The sequence below is a fragment of the Aythya ferina genome, assembly GCF_964211825.1.
Source record: "Aythya ferina genome assembly, chromosome: W".
In the NCBI taxonomy this organism is placed as follows: Eukaryota; Metazoa; Chordata; class Aves; order Anseriformes; family Anatidae; genus Aythya; species Aythya ferina.
Window position 1 is genome coordinate 18,189,388 of NC_140313.1, and position 18,346 is coordinate 18,207,733.

The 18,346-nt window shown below is 50.4% G+C and overlaps 1 protein-coding gene across 1 annotated transcript in view; it reads right to left on the reverse strand.

Moving 5' to 3' along the window:
* The window catches only part of LOC311426270 (uncharacterized protein), a 448,189-nt gene that overhangs the window by 230,922 nt on the left and 198,921 nt on the right, over positions 1-18,346 (reverse strand). The window lies entirely within an intron of this gene.

An 18,346-nucleotide genomic window follows, 5' to 3' on the forward strand; every position in this document is an offset into this window, starting at 1 on the left:
AGGCAAAGCAGAGACGTTTAATGCCTTCGCCTCTGTCTTCAATGCTGATGATGGGCTTCGGGACCCAGGGTGCCCTGAGCTGGAGGACCATAACAGTGAGAATGACAAACTCCTAACCAACCCTGAACATGTACGGGATTTGCTGCTCCACCTGGATCCATACAAGTCCATGGGTCTGGATGGGATTCATCCCAGGATGCTTAGAGAGCTAGCTGACATCATCGTGGGACCTCTCTCAATTATTTTTCAACGGTTTTGGGAATCTGGAGAGGTCCCAGTAGACTGGAAGCTGGCAAGTGTTGTACCAACTTTCAAGAAGGGCAAGAAAGAAGACCCTGGCGATTACAGGCCTGTCAGTCTCACGTCAGTGCCTGGTAAAATCATGGAGAAGATGATTCTTAAAGTTATTGAGGCACACTTGGGGACAATGCAGTCGCTGGTCCCAGCCAACATGGGTTCACAAGGGGTAGGTCCTGCCTAATAAATTTGATTTCCTTTTATGATAAGATCACCCGTCTAGTCAATCAAGGGAAACCAGATGATGTGATTTCTTTGGATTTTAGCAAAGTTTTTGACACGCTTTCCCATAGGATCCTACTGGGCAAAATGTCCAGCATACAGCTAAACAAAAACATCATACGATGGGTGAGCAATTGGCTGACGGGCAGGGCTCAAAGGGTTGTGGTAAATGGGGCCACATCTGGCTGGTGGACGGTCACTAGTGGGGTCTCTCAAGGCTCCATTTTAGGGCCAGTCCTCTGCAATGTTTTTATAAACGATTTGGATGTAGGACTAGAAGGTGTTTTGAGCAAATTTGCCGACAACACCAAACTTGCAGGAGTTGTGGACTCTGTTGAGGGTGGAAAGGCCTTGCAGAGAGATCTGGACAGATTGGAGAGCTGGGCGTTCACCAACCGCATGAAGTTTAACAAGAGCAAGTGCCAGGTCCTGCACCTGGGATGGGACAACCCTGGCTATACGTACAGACTGGGTGACGAGACGCTGGAGAGCAGCCCCGCAGAGAGGGATCTGGGGGTTGTGGTTGACAGCAAGTTGAATATGAGCCAGCAGTGTGCCCTGGCAGCCAGGAAGGCCAACCTTATCCTGGGATGGATCAAGCATGGCATCGCTAGTCGGTCGAGGGAGGTGACTGTCCCGCTCTACTCTGTGCTGGTCCGGCCTCACCTCGAGTACTGTGTGCAGTTCTGGGCACCACAGTACAAAAAGGATGTTAAACTGTTGGAGAGTGGAAGAGGGCGACGAAGATGGTAAAGGGCCTAGAGGGGAAGAGGTATGAGGAGCAGCTGAGGTCACTGGGCCTGTTCAACCTGGAGAAGAGGAGGCTGAGGGGGGACCTCATCGCGAGGGGGAGTGGAGAGGCAGGTGACCTATTGTCCTTATTCACCAGTGATAGGACCCACGGGAACGGTGTTAAGCTGAGGCAGGGGAAGTTTAGGCTGGACATCAGGAAGAGGTTCTTCACCGAGAGGGTGGTCGCACACAGGAACAGGCTCCCCAGGGAAGTAGTCACTGCACCAAGCCTGTCTGAATTTAAAAAGCGATTGGACTGTGCACTTAGTCACATGGTCTAAACTTTTGGGCAGACCTATGTGGTGCCAGGAGTTGGACTTGATGATCCTTATGTGTCTCTTTTCTTGGGATATTCTATGATTCTATGATTCTGCAGCTCCATTTGGCGACTCGTCACTGCTCAGTACTAGGGATGGGACCAACCCTGTGGTGCATCACGGCTCGGAGCTTTTACTCGATGCAATCTGCTAAAAAAAATAATTAAATAATAATAAAATAAACCTCTGTTTTTTCTAAGCAGTCTTCCCTGGAAAACCCTTCTCAGCCTAGCCAGAGTCAATTAGAGAGGGTTTTCAGCTAATTGAAATGCGTGTGTTCACCCAGGAAGCCGCAGGTCACTTGATTTGAGTGGTTTGTGTTATCAGGCTCCCGAGCTACGGACAGAAAATTGTAGGTTGCTGCTGTTGGAAAAGCCCATTGTCTCTTGCAAAACGCCCTACGTGACCGTGCGTGTGTGCTCACAGCTCGCTGCAGCACGGCTGGGATGCAAAATAAATAGAGGAGGGGGTGGGAGGAGGTGGATCCCGCCACTGGCCGGGGTTCGTCTCCTGTACCGGCGTGTCTGCAGCAACGTGGTCACTCAGCAGGAGCACAGCTAGCAAAAAAAAACTCCTCTTGGCTGTTGTTTTCCCATCCACAGATGTAAAGTGATGAGTTGAGCATCCTCATGGGAAAGGTGATGCAAACCCTGCTCAGCCCTTCTGCACTCAGTGGACTCTTGGGTTTTTCTGAGGGCGGTGCAGGGGAAAGCAATCACCATGTCCGTGCTCGCTGTCACTGCAGCAGCCCAACCAGCTTCAGTTCAGGGCAGCCTAGCCAAAAGCAGGGCTGGGCCCTGGGTCGCCAGGATGTTCTCAGTGAGAACAGCATGCAGCAAACAGGAGGCTTGGAAGCAGATCGGTGGTCATTGATGCAGGTCTGAAGCTTTCGAGACGCAGGAATATTTCTGTGAATTCCTCATGGCTGCCAGAAACCCAGGCAGCAGCAAATAAAGGAACCCCATGAATCAGAGCAAGTTTGCTTTACTTTCCTAAAGCATGGTAAACCTGCAAATAACGGATGTTTTCCTCTTCCAGCAGCTCTGCTTCTAATACTGAGTAATGAGTGGAGTTTTTAAATGCTTGTGCTAGTGGCAAAATGGATAACAAATATAAATCCTATCTAAGTGATAAAGCGAGTTCACACTTAACATAATAGCATTGCTGCTGTGTTTGTGAGCTGAAATGTAGTTTAAATGATTATTGCTTTGACAAAAGTAAAAACAGGCCATTAACTGGCAGCGTGGGACGGCCTTATTCACTGCTTTTGTAATTAAACCCTTCTCCGAGGCTGCATTTGTTAGCAGCTTGCTTCAGCTTTGGTGACAGAGTCGGAGCTGCACTCAGCATTTTTCTCTTCGGAATCGGGGTGCATGGAGCCTTCAGATCTGGCTGCACCAGCACCCCCACTGTGATTGGGCTCCAACCCGCTGCGCTCTGCCATGGCAGCCTTGTCTAAAAGCCTGCAGAAAATAAGGTTTTGTTGAGAGCTTTAGGCTAGCACAGGCACCACATGTGCACATGTAGCCATCTATGCGTGTGGTGCCGGAGCATCCTAATGCATCCACATGCATGGATGTACAACCTCGTCTGGGGTGCAGACACAGCCTTGCAAAAGTCACCCTGATCGGTGGGGGGCAGTTTGGGGCAATTTTCTGATGGTTTTAGGCATTTTGGACACAAGTAGTATTTTTGCCATATATAAAGGACCATGCTTTTAAGGTTTAGGTGCAACAAAAAGAACAAGGGTCCAACAATAACATACACCACAAGGCTATATGGCCTCTTCCTTTTGAAACCTACACTGTTGCTCACCAATTACAAAGCCAGAGACTCATGTGGCTACTTAAATATGACTACTGAGCCAGGCTTTGTGTCTATCCCAGCCCACAGGACTTTTCTGAATTAATGCCTAGAGCCTAACTTCTGCAAAAAAAAAAATAATAAAAAAAAAAATATATATATATATATATCCCATCCAGGCATGTGATTTAACAATTTAAGCATTTCTGGAGATGGAAACGGCTCCTGGAGAGCTGCAATAGTTGTCCTTGCAGCTGAGCATGAGCTTGGTGCCTCACAGGGGCAGAGGCTTGGTGGGTTGTGTGCTAAACTGATGCCTCATAGAGCACCAAATGAAAGCAGGCTAACTACTTAGCATCACTTATAGCCATGCCATAGCGCTCATGGGGAAAAAAATGCAAAGTCCCTCTCAAGAGAAATGCTGAGATTTCCAAATTCCATTCTGTCCTAAATCGTCTGAGTTTTTCACCAAACAAAGTGCTTCATTTCAGTGTATGTTATGTTGCTGTAGCAATAACATTTAAACAAAGTGTTTTCATATTATTAGCACAGACCTTTTCAATAACTTCCCATCAAGCGTTTGTGGTGGTTTTACTCAGGTGGGCAGCCGAGCTCCACCACAACCGCTCTCTCACTCCCCCTCCTAAAAGAGGAATGGGGAGAAAATATGTGAAAAGGGCTCAAGGATTGAGATAAGGACGAGAAAATCACGCAATAATTATTGTAACGGGCAAAACAGACTCGGCATAAGGAGATAGTAAGATTTATTACCTACAACTAACAAGCGAGAGAAGTGAGAAAACAAAGGAAAAAAAAAAAACAAAAGCACCTTCCCCCCCATCCACCCTCTTCCACCTCCTCCCCCCGAGCGGCGCAGGGGAACGGGGAATGGGGGTTATGGTCAGTCTACAGCACTTCTTCTCTGCCGCTCCTTCTCGGTCACTCTCGTCCCCTGTGCTGTGGGGTCCCACCCACGGGATGCAGTCCTTGATGAACTGATCCGGCGTGGGCTTCCCACAGGCAGCAGCTCTTTCAGAACTGCTCCAGATATGGGTCCGTACCACGGGGTCCATCCCTCAGGAGAAAACTGCTCCAACCTGGCTCCCCTACGGGCAGCAGCTCCTGCCAGGTCACCTGCTCCTGCGTGGGCTCCTCTCCACGGGCTACAGGTCCGGCCCGGAATCTGCTCCGGCAGGGGTCTTCCACAGGCGGCAGCCTCCGTCAGTGCAGGGCCACCTGCTCCACCGTGGTCTCCTCCACGGGCTGCAGCATGGAACCCTGCTCCACCGTGGTACTCCATGGGCTGCAGGGGGACATCCTGCTTCACCATGGTCCTCACCACAGACCACAGGGGACTTCTGCTCCGGCGCCTGGAGCACCTCTCCCCCTCCTTCTACACTGACCTTGGTGCAAGGCTGTTCTCTCACTCCCTTGACTCTCCCGGCTGCTGTGTGGCGCAGCGTTTTTTCCCTGTCTTAAATATGCTCTCACAGAGGCGCAAAACAACATCGCTTATTGGCTCGGATCTGGAAAACAATGGGGCCCTTCCCAAACATGGGGCAGCTTCTAGATCTTTCTCACAGAAACCACCCCTATGGCTCCCTGCTACCAAAACCTTGCCACGTAAACCCACTACAGCGTTCCCGGGAAATGTTTCTGCTTTGTGAAAGGGGTGCTGAGAGCACTGCCTGATCCTGACCAGCATTCCCTACCTCTGCTTAGATAACATCCCCCGAATCCTTCCCCCACAGGAGGGGAGATCTGCTGTCCAGCTGTGCCCTGCACGTCCCAGTGGTTACCTGAAATTAATGAGAAGAGCACCCTGACAGCTCAGACTGCACTTTTCAAATCGTGTTTTTGACATTTCTGGATTTTGAGCTCAAAAGAGCTCAAATTCACCTTCTGGAGCAAGCCTGGAAGAGCCCCATTCTGGTAAGGCAGAGGTTGGAGGAGAAGGGGGCGAGGGGCAGGTAGGATTAAAGGTGTGTTGGGAGATGGGTTACAAAAACCTGTATGCTGGTAATTACACGTGTTGTGTTATGAAAAACTGGTTTGAGGGCAAATGCTGTAAAATATTGCTCTGGGGAGAGAAAGACAGCAAAGGTTGTGAAATACAGCTTGCGTATTGATTACAGCTAAGGTAACTTTTGTCTCCAGGGCTGTGTTTTACAGCTATTGCAAGAAATCAAACCCCAGTTTGCAGGCCTGGGCTGTAGTTCTTGTAGAGCACGAGCATGCAGCATGCTTGGTACTGTTGGAAGACCAGGCTTTGTGCTGGTTTCCTAAGATACATACAGTCTTTTTTTTTGGTGGGACAGGAAAAAGCATTTGGGAGAGTGACTGCGTAGCAATTGCCTTGTGGTCACTGTTTTTATAGTCACTGCACATTGCATGTTCTTTATCCAAAATTGCACTTCTGCTGCTTCTGTGAGCACTTTTACAAGTGGTGCTGCTGGGGCTTACAGGTATCAGAGGGGCTAATCCTAAATAACCCTTAGGTTTGACTTTTCAGCCCCATATACCTGTTTATTCCCCATTTGCTCCCTGTCCTTTAACTAAAGCTCTCTTTGCTCTCTCCTGCGTTTCCAAATAGCATGAACCTTTCCCTTCCCCAGCTCCATGCTGGCACATTTGGCCTCCGCAGCTTCTGTCATCCCTTTCCCCAGCTGAGGATGTCTCAGGGACCACAAACTGTTCTGTGCCAGTCCCCACTACCACATTCTTTTCGGGGGGCATCCCTGGTCCCCATATTTCTGATTTAGCACCCTCCACAAGAGCTTTCTCCCATTTTAATGCTTTCTGCTGCTGCAAACACCTTGCCTGGGGCATGCTGGTTTTGCGTCCCCTCCTTTCCACCTATTTGTCCCCACGGTGCTGGACCAAATGGACCAAGGAAAAAAGAAACCGGGGGAGCCTGGGTGAAGGCACATCTGACCAAGGTGTCATCTGAAGACCTGGCACAGCCCAGGATGGCCCTGCTGGACACAGCAGGGGGAAAATTGGCCCCACATGAAGGAGATGCTCCTGTGGATGGCCGGGATGCTCGCTGTCCCATCTGGACACCCTGGCTGATGGTGGGGTTTTTGGGGACGGGGGTGCTGGTGGAGGGGAGCGGTCCAGGACTGGCTGTCGGACAGGCGCCGTGCTGGAGCCTGTTTTCTGGTGGGAACTGCTGGGACAAAATTAGAAGTAGGCTGAACTTTATCTACAATGTAAACTGAATCTGAACCCAGCCCTGTTTTGCTTTGTTTTTTTCCAAGGTCAAAGGAGTTAATGGGGAGAGAGACAAGGTGGGGCCCTGGATTTTTTTAACTTCTTTCTGTGAGTTTGCTGGCATTGGCCAGCCTCATCCACAAGGAAATGCTGGAAGGCCGTGGGAGAAGCTCTCCTCACAGCATTTCCATCCAGTGGCACTCAACCAGACCTGCAGCACCTCAGCCACTCATCTCCCTGGCTCCCTTCTTTTAATGCACAAAAGACAAGCAGTCCATCTCCCTGTGCCTTCAAATCCAAAGTAACCTGCTAACAAAATGAGTGCACATCTGCAAAGCCATCTCCAGGCCAGCCTGGAATGGTGATGTGGTGGCTCGAACATACATTTATTTCACGTTGGATATTTGCTTTGGGGCAGCAGAGGGCTTCCCAACCCTTCCCCATCCTGCCCTGGGCTCAGCCTGCATCTGGCCCAGCCCAGGGAGTACAAAGGGGAAACTGGAGAAGTTTTGGTGTTTTTGTTGGTGGATATCACACCATACAGCACTCAAGTGGTGCAAGAGGCGGCTCCTACCTCATGCTGCACGTGGGGGTTTCTCTGCCAGCCCCTGGTGGAGGGCCAGCCAGTGAGGCATTGCCCCCAGTGCAATGGAGAGCTCCCAGTGCTTCCCACCAAGCTGGTTGTCTCTTCTGAGAATGGACATAAGGCTTCACCACCTGTCTGTTTCACCTCCTCAATTACTCAAGAGTTATTAGAAACCTTAGCAAAGTGCTCTAATTTTAACAAAGATGCATCCTAGATCACTGACAAATTTAGCGAATGCACATGGGCAGACTCATTTCCTGGAATGGGAGCTACTGGAGAAAAAGTCCCTCTAGGCTGGCTCCTAACTATGACACATTTGATAGCCATTCAAGGACTACTGGGAAACATGTAATTTGTCTCTGTGAAGCTTCAGACAGAGTTTCATCATCAAGTCTGACTGCTCCGTGAAATAAAAACTGCTAATATCCACTAGCAGCAATATAACCTCTTTTATTTTCATAGAATGTATCATGAGGGTTATTTTTTTTTCCCGATTCATTACAGCAGCAGGACTCAATATTTTATGCAGTGGATGCAGAGTGGCCTCATCCCCACAGTGCCGTGTTTCTGCCCCACTTCTCCAGGCGACCCATGTTGTCCCTCGACCATGCTATCCCTCGACGGGTGGCACAAGCCCCCGGCGTGCCCCAGCTGCCAGGACCATTATCAATGAACTTTGGCTCCTTGAACCGTGGAAAACCTGTGGTGTCAGAGTGATAGGTGCTGTCGCTCAACGGATCAAATTGCCCCGGGAGATTTGCTGGGAGTCCCATGACGTGGCTGGAAGGGAGCCCAGACAGCGGGGCACCATCTCAGGGCACTCAGCTGGGGTCTCTGGAGGACAGCCGGTGGCCTCTGTTCCCTGCTTCCACCCTCTCTGTGTGACAACCCCTAGCAACACATCAGCCTGGGGGCTCACCAGGGGGAAGGGGGGGGAATAATTTGCACGCTGCTGTGTGGGACTACTGGTGCGTGGGATGAGGATGTGCATCAGCAGGTTTGTCCCTGCATTGCCATGGTGCAAACCCCATCTCGTGTGCCTCGCTGGTCCTGCAAGGGGCATGCCCCGTGCCTGCATCGCCCACCCACGAGCAGCCACCTCGCCCTGCAGACTCTGGGTAGTTTGGGACAGGTTCCTCTCTGGGTTTCCAGCCCTGACCCACTTTCTCATGCTGCCCCCCTTCCCAGGAGCTGCAGCTTTCAGGCATTGCCCAGCAGGGTCATCTCAGGTCCTCGTGTCCCTCACTGTTTTGTTTTGCCTCTGAGGTGCCGGATAAGATCTTGGTGCTGCTTCCCAGATGGCTTTGTGGGCAGGCTGGGAGCCCCCAGGGAGCCCCCACTCCATTTTGAGCCACCCAGTCCTTCTCCCAGGATGCGCGTTTCCTCCTGGAAGCAGATAAGGCAGAGGAAGGAGATAAGATGATGGCTGCCCCCCCCCCCAGTAGGGCCAGAAGCCCCTGTGCAGATGTGGAGGTGGGATTGTGGTGTGGGGTCAGCACAGCCACCCACATTCCGTAGGGAATTCCTGCCTTCATCCCACATCTGGAGCTGCCAAAGGTTTGTTCCAAAGGTCATTTTCTGGGGCAGTGGAAAGCCACACACCCTCATTTTAGTGGAAGGCAGGGGATATGGCAGTGGGCTGGAAACAGCTGGATTTGGGGTCACCACCATCGATGTAGCTGATGCCACCAAAAATGCTAGTGAAGATGTGGATAGGTGTACTTTAGTGCATATCAAATGGCCTGAATTAAAATCCACAGGGGAGGAAATGGAGCTCTCACAGAAACCCAGGCAGATATCTCCACCGAAGATGCACCTTTCAAGCAGAAAAAAAAAATGTTTCAAAATCCCTTTTTGCCCTCAAAACATTTTTAACAGGCATGCAATGCACACACAGCAATTTGTTGCTCTGTCAAAAAGATCCCAGGGCTCCCCACGGTCCTGTGGCTATTTGGCCCTGGGAACAGCTGCCCTTAACACAACCATCCCTACCTCTGCAAAGCCATACAGAGCTGGCTGATAGCTGGGCAACAACTGTTATGTTCTGTAATAATAATTCTACAATAATAATAGGAATAAAAAATGGAATGAATAACATTGACCTCCATAATTAATATATGATAAATGTCAGATAATGATTTAGTAACAAAGGTGGTGAACTAGTAATAGAGGAAGTCTGGAAGACAATTTGTAAAGTGCTCAGAAAATTAGAAGATATCCCAGAGTTTGAAGGACCTTGGGTTGTTTAGTCTAGAGAAGAAAAAAAAAAAGACAGAGAGGGGACATAGTAAATCCTAAAACATAGCTACCAAGAGAAAGGAAATAAACCCTTCATAATCACAAAGGAAGGACTAAGAAATCAGAGGCTTAAACTGCAGGAAGGAAGATACAGCCTGGGTTACAGAGGGCAATTTAACAGTGCAGGAAATAATTAAGGCTTGGAAAATTGTCTGAAAAAAAATAGTTTCACATGAGATTTTCAAGAAGGGGTTGGAAAAACACCTGTCATTGGGGGTTTAAAGACAGCTGAATTGCCCTTCAGTTTAGGGGTGGACTTACTGATTTTTGGTGATCTCTTCCAATCCCATTTTCTAGTATTCGGTTCATTTTTCTTCCTTCATTGGGATGAATTTTGAATTTTAAGGACAGTTTTCTTCCTTGTTTGCATGCCCATCTTCCTGCAAGGGAATGTTCTGCTCCTCCAGCAAGGCTAACAAATCTCCAAAGAACACATACACTGCACATGCAGTGGGCAAAAACACAGGATAGAGATTAATAACTAAAAAAAGACGGGGGTTTTACAGACATTATTTCAGCTATTTGACATCCATGCAGAACAGATGGGAGCTGAGTTCCTAAAATGTTGTCTTTCAAAGAGACATGCACAGTAACAGTCCTGGACACAGGAGATTGTTTTGGTGAGCTGTTATACACCCGCCAATAGTGCAGTCTTTGCGTTCCTGGCACAGATAAAGACCAGTATAAGTGAGATAAATCCTGTCTAAATTCTTTTCATGTTCCTCAAGCTTGCACTCCAAGGACAGACAAGATGATAGCGAGACAGTGATGAAGAAGAAGTCTTGGTGTGCAGACAGCTCTTTGTGTTTCGGAGCTTTTTACAGAGGAGGCACGTGGCACAGAGAAACCCTACAAAGCTGGGTCTGGAGAGTCTCAGCTTGGGAAGGTCACAAAAATGAATGAGGTTTTAAGGAGGGGCTACAAGATGAGGGTGAGCAGGGAGCGGTTTGGAGGAATTTTAATTAACATCATCATTTGCAATGTTATTTAATAAGGTCCAAAAACACCTGAGAACAATGAAAGCTGAAAACAGCATCCCACATTTCACAGAGTGGGGGCTAGGAGAGAGGGCTTGGCTCCCCCAGGGGTAAGAGGGCACTTGAAGGAGTGGAAGCTCCTCTGGAAATAAGAGCTCAGAGCAGGAACGTGTTCTGGGAGATTGCTGGATCAAACAGCCCAGGGTAGAGGAAGGACCCCAGTATCCCGGGGTGGGAGATGCCCCATGTGTGCTGTGGGTCCTGCACCAGCTCCTGGGGCTGTGCGTGGTATAGGGCCACATGAGGTGGCATTTAGGGAGGTAGGAGACCAGCAGTATCATAAACCCTGGTCCTTTTAGGACCCAGACATTCCCTGCAAACATGCCAGGTGCTTTCAAGGTCTGCTGTCTGCATTAAGCACCTTGCAGAAGCAGCTGAGACCTGAATTCAAAAAGGATGAAAGGTCCTTTTTGCAATTCAGGAACAGAATGGAGCAAGCTGACCTTGGCGAGGGCAGGAGGGAGAGAGCAGGGATGGCCACCAGACCACTGGTAGCGTCTGCAGCAGTGGTGCAGGGAACAGCGAGGCCAAGCACCGTGGTTGGTGCCACAGGACCCTATCAGCCTCCCTCCAGCAGCTGCACGCCCCAGGACCCCAGCACACATTTGGCCCCATCAGAAAGGGCAGCAGGGACCAGAACAAGTTTCTGCAGCCCAAATAATGCCGACCACGGGTACAGGAGGGAAGGGCCAGGCTGGGCTGTGCACAGCATGCAGTGCACCAGCCTCGTCTGCTCAGGCGCTCCCCATGCCTGGACTTGTGGATGGGGTTGTTCAGAGCAATGACAATTACAGTTTCAATCACAGATTATTAAGAAGTGTTTTTTAGCAAACTTGGAGGCATGCCAGAACTGGAAGGGCATTTCACCTTCCTGCTGCATGGATCCTAGGGTGCCATGCCCTCTTTGAAGTCTCCTGGTGTGGAGGTTTCACGATCCCCAGTAGCAGTGGGGCACTAAGGTGCCTTCTGAAGACATCCTTCCCGTGGTGCGTTATCCTTTGGGAAGCTGGTCAGCTTTCATCTCCAGCACAGAGCTGGGAAGAAGCGATTGTGAGCTTCTAAAATAAATAACTTCTGCTGGTGGAGGAAAGCCATCACAGCTGCCAGAGGTGCTGATAACCAGCCCATGGCTTGGTCAGTGCACACAGGTTGGTGTTGGCCACAGCAATAACATAGATGAGCAGGAATATGATGCTTAAGGACAGAAGTGGCTGTGGAATGATAAGGCAGTGAGACTTCTCTGCATAGGAGGTCCCCCAGCCTTTCCCCTGCCCCATCACACAGCCCAGTACAGCTCCTTTGGGCCATGTGAATCCCTCACATCATTCAGGTTAGGAGGCTCTGGTGTCTGGTGGACAAGCTTTTGCATAGCACTGGGCTTTTCAAGCCTGGGGCTGACCCAGTGTGTCAGAAAGCCCTCATCAGGAGTCCCAGAGTACAACCCAACTATTTTTAGAAAATTAAATCACCCAGGCTGACTGAAACATCAGGATAGCACCTAAAAACCTTTTCATCCTTTGGCCATCCAGCCTCTGGGTCTTCAGCCTGCTCTTAGTTCATGTTTTCACATTTCTCCTGTGGTCAGGAGACTGGATACGTGTGTGTGCTTTCAGCAAAGGTGAGGTGCATCAGTGAGCTTCAGGGGGCACCCAGGGGTGTCAGGCAGAGCCCCTGTGTGGGAACTGCACACGGAGCTTAGAAAAGCAGCTGAGACTTTGGGGCAGGAGCATATGACAGAGATTCACTGTTTCCTGTGGTTTGCTGCTCTTGCTGTTGACCATCTCCACTTTCAGTCCCATTTTAGACATTCCTTGAATTCTGCTTTACCACAATGCTGTGCCCCTGGTTGCTTCAGCTGACGTTATTTTACTGGCCTGTCCATCTCTATTGGAAGGAGGAGAATGTACTGAATGCTCTGAACACCAAAATTGCCCTGTCTCTGTCTTCCTGGTGTTTCCCAAGCTGTGAGCAGGTCCCTATCTGGAGATCTGCTTTCCTGCAACAAGAATATTCCCCAGGTGAGAAATTTGCCTCCTGAACTCAGCATGACCTCCCAGAACTGAAAGGCTTTGGATGGGGAACATCAGGGTTGACTGTGCGAAATATCCATCCAAGTCTGGAGCCACGCTGCCAGGCATCACGATGCTTCCTTGTGAAAGACCTCGGTGGTCCCAAGAAGCACTGTGTTTGTAGGATGCCCCCTAAAATGGTGCCTCCAACCAGCGATGCTGTGCTGAGCCCCAACTCGCAGAAAGGGCCTGAAGGGTTAAAGTAACAATGAAAGTTTTACGAGTCCAGGCTCCAGATGTTCTAGCCAAGAAGATGAAAGCAACCCACTCTGCCTGTATGGGAGGGCACTGAGCCCCCACAGCCCCCGCAGCACCCTACGGGGCCCATCCCCAGGCAGTGCCCTCCCTCCAGCCCTGCTCATCCTGGCCCTTGCATGAAGATCAGGTTGGGGAGCTGCTGCCCAGCTCTTCCCCCCCGATCAGTTATTAAAAGCAGAGAGTTCTCCCACCATGACATTACTCTCAGCTTCCCCATGGCGTGCTGGGCAGGAAAGTCAAACCGCAGGGCCCACACTTGCAGGGGAAGGAGTAAACAGCACTTCCAGGTTGAGGCGTCTCCAGAAGTTTGGGTTTGCTGCACCAAACCTTTGCGCCCTTTCATTCTGCAGACAAGCCCAATGACCAGTTGAGCATAGCCCCTGGCCACCTCAGCCACGCATCCTGCCCATCCTCTGCTTCCCCAGCTCCCGTCACAATCAGGGAAGTTGGTTGCCCTATGTTGGTTGGCTTATGTCTCCATTTTTCTCTTCTTCCAAGCTCTCAGCCCCAGTTTGCCTTGCAGATGGGAGGCAATACTTGTTTTCTGACCCATTTTCCCCTGGAGGTTGTCTCTGAAATGAGCTGATGAGCCTCAGTGGGTGCGACACTGGGGGATGATTAAGTCCTTTCACTGGCTGAGTGATGGGGCTCTTCTGCTCCTTTATTTTGCAGGGTCCTTTGTGCAAAACAGATACTTTTGGGGTTGGAATGGGATTTTTCCCTCATTTTGAGCACATTCAGATTGGCATTCTCAGCTGGCCAGCTGCAAGGAAGGTCAGGGACACCCCCAGATCTCTGGTGTCCCAGCACAGCCCAGCTCCAGTTATCCACCAGTATCAGAGTATCATATGTGTTTTCTACAGGACAGAGCATACACATATAAATACATCCAGAGTAATGACAGCCTTAAATATTGCCTCTCCAGCAAAATTAATAGTTAGTTGCTTGCTGTATATGAGATTTTTTTTCCTTTTCCTTGTGTGCACTGTAACCCTAGTAACCAGCAGCACCCGTACAGTCAGTCATCTGTCTTACACTGGTGTGTTTCTGTCTGATACGAAGAAACACTGCGAACAGCTGGCCCCCACTGGAGCCAACAAGACCAGCCAGGTTTTGTTCTTAGAGCTGCTGAAACACCCAGCAAGCCTGGATCTCCCTTCCTTCAGCAGTGATGGAGCCAAGAGCTCTGAGCATCTGCTCACAGCATTGGGCTCAGCAGGGCTCAGCTCCTGCTGGCTGGAGGAGATCTGAGTCCCATCTCCTGCTGGTGCCCGTGGCCTGAGCTGTGGGTTGTGGGTGAGTGGAGAACATCAGAGGACCCCGTAGTGTTTCAGCTACTTTCAGTGCCCCAGCCCAGGGCAGCAAAGCCCACCCTAGTGTGAGAAAAAAATCTCAATAATTTTCTTCAGACAGGACCTTCTGTGAAGCTATTTTATTCACGATTGCAATGGCGGGTTTCCTGCAAGCAGGAGCACACAATAAAAGTTTATCATAACCTTATATTCCCTATTACCCGACACCTGATTTCTCCCCTGATTCCTCATTGGCTGAGTACTACAGGTTCACAACCTACTCGATGCACTTCTGTACCATATATGTACAATTTTATTTGACCAACCGTTAATTTCTCCTTTTCATTTTTTTCCCTTCTTCTCTCATGACTAGAGGGCCTGTGATTTTTGTTTTTACTGATTTCGTACTGCTCATCCTGTTTTCCTTAGCTATCCTCCTTATTTTGGGACAGTGGGACCTTCCCCTTATCTGCTTAACATACTCCCCACTGCTGTGCCACATAATCACTTTTGAATATGCAAGGTTAGTGGAATTTTCCACTGCAAAAACACCTTCTATTGCAAAAACACAACTTTGTTTCTCACACTTGTCCCCTCAAGGAGGATGAACTATGGCACAACTCCACCTGCCTCTGCCCCAGAGCAGCTGCTAATTGGGGTCTTCTCCCTCCATCCAACTTTCTGTTTTTCTCTGAAAGCACAAACTGAATTCCCCCTCAGATTTCCACCTTGCTTTCAGGTCTGATTAATGCTGTCACAAGGTTCGGGAGTTACTCAGCGTGTTGACAGACAGACTGATGTCTGAGCACTGGAGCTTCTCGCCTTTCCAAAACCAGTGCTAAAAAAGAGGATGGTCTGGTTCATCGCCGGGAGACCTTTGGCAGGCCATGATGATGGTCCAGTCAACATGATGAAGAGGAAAACATCCTGGGGTTTTTCCCCAGAGCTGATGTCAGGGACTTCGGCTAGTAAACATGACACAGTGGTGACTTCCCTGCTAACCACAAGAACTATCTGAGCCTCTCAAGTGTTTAGGTTTTTGTTTCATTTCATCTGTAAGCTGCCCAAAGAGTTATGCTGTGACTCACTGGAGTGCCCAGGGATGTCCCTCTGGTTCTGCTGCGCCAACGCACGGATGCCCATGCTGCTGCAGTGTCGGGGCTGGTGGCACAGCAGGACCAGGGGGACAGACCCCTCTCTCCATGGGCTGCAGGGGGGACAGGCCTGATCCTGGCCTTGCTGTCATCCCCACATTACTTGGGACAAGGTAATTCCCTCTGCAATGCCTGCCCCCAAAAGGCTCAGGCCAACATGAGTCCCCATGACCATGCAGAAGGATGGCCAGGAGTAGCTCCATGCATCGCTTCATACTACACCTTCCCCCCAGTCAGTTGTTCAACCCCCATCCCCTAAACCACCAGGGATCTACCCCCATCTTGACATCTTGCCTCCAAACTTGTGCCCGGTAAACCAGCACATATTTTTAAGCATGCATAGACAACACAAAGCAAACGCTGTTTCCACGTGCAGGTGGTTTTTAATAATTTATCTCAAACCAGTTCTTCCCTACTTTGTCTCCAGGAAGCCCTTGCAAACCCAGACATGCACATAGACATGGCTGAGCTACTGCTTTCACACCGAGTTAAGCCCTACCAGGGCACCTTTCCACCGGTAAACTCTGAGAGCAAAGTGCAACTAGCATAAAGCAAATACTTTTCCAAGGCCTCACTCTTTGAACGGTGTGGAGCCACCAGCCCATGTAGTGGGTTTACGTGGCAAGGTTTTGGTAGCAGGGGGACATAGGGATGGCTTCTGTGAGAAGGATCTAGAAGCTTCCCCTGCCGGAGCAGATTCTGGGCCGGACCTGTAGCCCGTGGAGAGGAGACCACGCAGGAGCAGGTGACCTGGCAGGCGCTGCTGCCTGTGGGGGATCCAGGTTGGAGCAGTTTGCTCCTGAGGGATGGAGTCCATGGTACGGAGCCATATCTGGAGCAGTTCTTGAAGAGCTGCTGCCTGTGGGAAGCCCACGCCGGATCAGTTCATCAAGGACTGCATCCCGTGGGAGGGACCCCACAGCACAGGGGACGAGAGTGACTGAGAAGGAGGGGCAGCGAAGAAGCGCTATAGACTGACCATAACCCCCATTCCCCTGTGCCGCTTGGGGGGAGGAGGTGGAAGACGGCGGATGGGGGGGAAGGTGCTTTTGTTTTCTTTCCTTTGTTTCTCACTTCTCTAGCTTGTTAGTAATAGGCAATAAATCTTACTATCTCCCTATGGTGAATTTGTTTTGCCCGTCACGATAATCACTGTGTGATCTCCCTGTCCTTATCTCAACCCTTGAGCCCTTTTCATCGTATTTTCTCCCCATTCCTCTTTGAGGAGGGAGAGTGAGAGAGCGGTTGTGGTGGAGCTCGGCCGCCCACCCAAGTAAAACCACCACACCACCCTATCATCCCGAGGGCTGCATGGACAGAAGGGTCCATTCACCTCATGGACTTGCAAACAGCCTGAAAGATGAGAGCCGGTAGATGCCTTGGGGTGGATGGGGAACGAGTCCGATGCTGAGCGTCACCCAAGTGAGACAGGTGTCACGGCTCTGCCCCATGGAAAACCATTTGTTCCTATGATCCCAAGATGGTGGATGTTCACCTTTGTCCTTTGCAGTACATTGGACATTGTAGACACTATCTCTTATCAGCAGTTGACAGTTTGAGCATATTTCATGTATGATTTATCATCAAAAGTGACATGGTTTGACCCTACTTTATTGCAGTCTTCAATTACCGCTCAGCAACACTGGAAAAAAAGGCTCAACCATGCTGTAATTTACTGTGTTGCAGTATGTTATTACAAGTTTTAGTGCCGATTACACTGGAGCCATGGTACAAAGCAAGATTACAGTTAACTGGAACAGACTGATTTCAGACATCCCGAATTTCCAGATAAATCCTTTTGCAGGGAGGGAAGGAGGGAGACACATACCACCGGGAAATCAGGATTCGAGACTGTCTCAGCCAGCTCATGTCTGAGCCTCTTAAGTGAATGAGCTTTCGGTAAGATGATTTCTAAGGAGGCAAGAGTGGGAACAGCAGAGCACAATGATACATGAGGTTCCGGGCCACCACTGCTTTGCTGGAAGGTGGTTATGGACATCCACAGTGCTGCGGGTGCTCATACCCAGGGGAGGTGCTGTGGCAAGGAGTGTGCATGGAGCAAGAAGAACATCATATTGCTGGTCAGGAGCTACCTAGAGGCTGGACAGCCGTGTCTTCTTTTGGGAAGGAGCCGGACCTGCCCTTGCCCACAGCTCCTCCATCCAAGGGCAGGTCCGGGCTGTGGTTCTGCTCCTTAATCTGGGCATTACTGGATCATCCAAATTCGACCATATCAAGAGCAGCCACATAACTGCATTTCTGACAAATTATCTCCAGCACTTGGGCTTTATGTGAGTGTTTATGTTTCAGTCTGGCTTGGTGCCAGCCACAGCAGGACGGGTACAAAGCAGGAGGGATACGACCAGGAGAAGCCTCCGGCCTGTAGTGGGTTTAAGTGGCAAGGTTTTGGTAGCAGGGGGCCATAGGGGTGGCTTCTGTGAGAAGGATCTAGAAGCTGCCCCATGTTTGGTAAGGGCCCCACTGCTGGCCAGAGCTGAGTCAATAAGTGATGTTGTTTGTGCCTCTGTGAGAGCATATTCAAGACAGGGAAGAAAAACACTGGGCACACAGCAGCTGGGAGAGTGAGAGGAGTAAGGAACAGCCTTGCAGGCGCCAAGGGCAGTGAAGGAGGGGGAGAGGTGCTCCAGGCACCGGAGCAGAAGTCCCCTGCGGCCTGTAGTGAGGACCATGGTGAAGCAGGATGTCACCCTGCAGCCCATGGAGTACCACAGTGGAGCAGGGTTCCAGGCTGCAGCCCGTGGAGGAGACCATGGTGGAGCAGGTGGACCTGCACCAACGGAGGCTGTGGCCTGTAGAAGACCCCTGCCGGAGCAGATTCTGGGCCGGACCTGTAGCCCGTGGAGAGGAGACCACGCAGGAGCAGGTGACCTGGCAGGCGCTGCTGCCTGTGGGGGATCCAGGTTGGAGCAGTTTGCTCCTGAGGGATGGACGGAGCCATATCTGGAGCAGTTCTTGAAGAGCTGCTGCCTGTGGGAAGCCCACGCCGG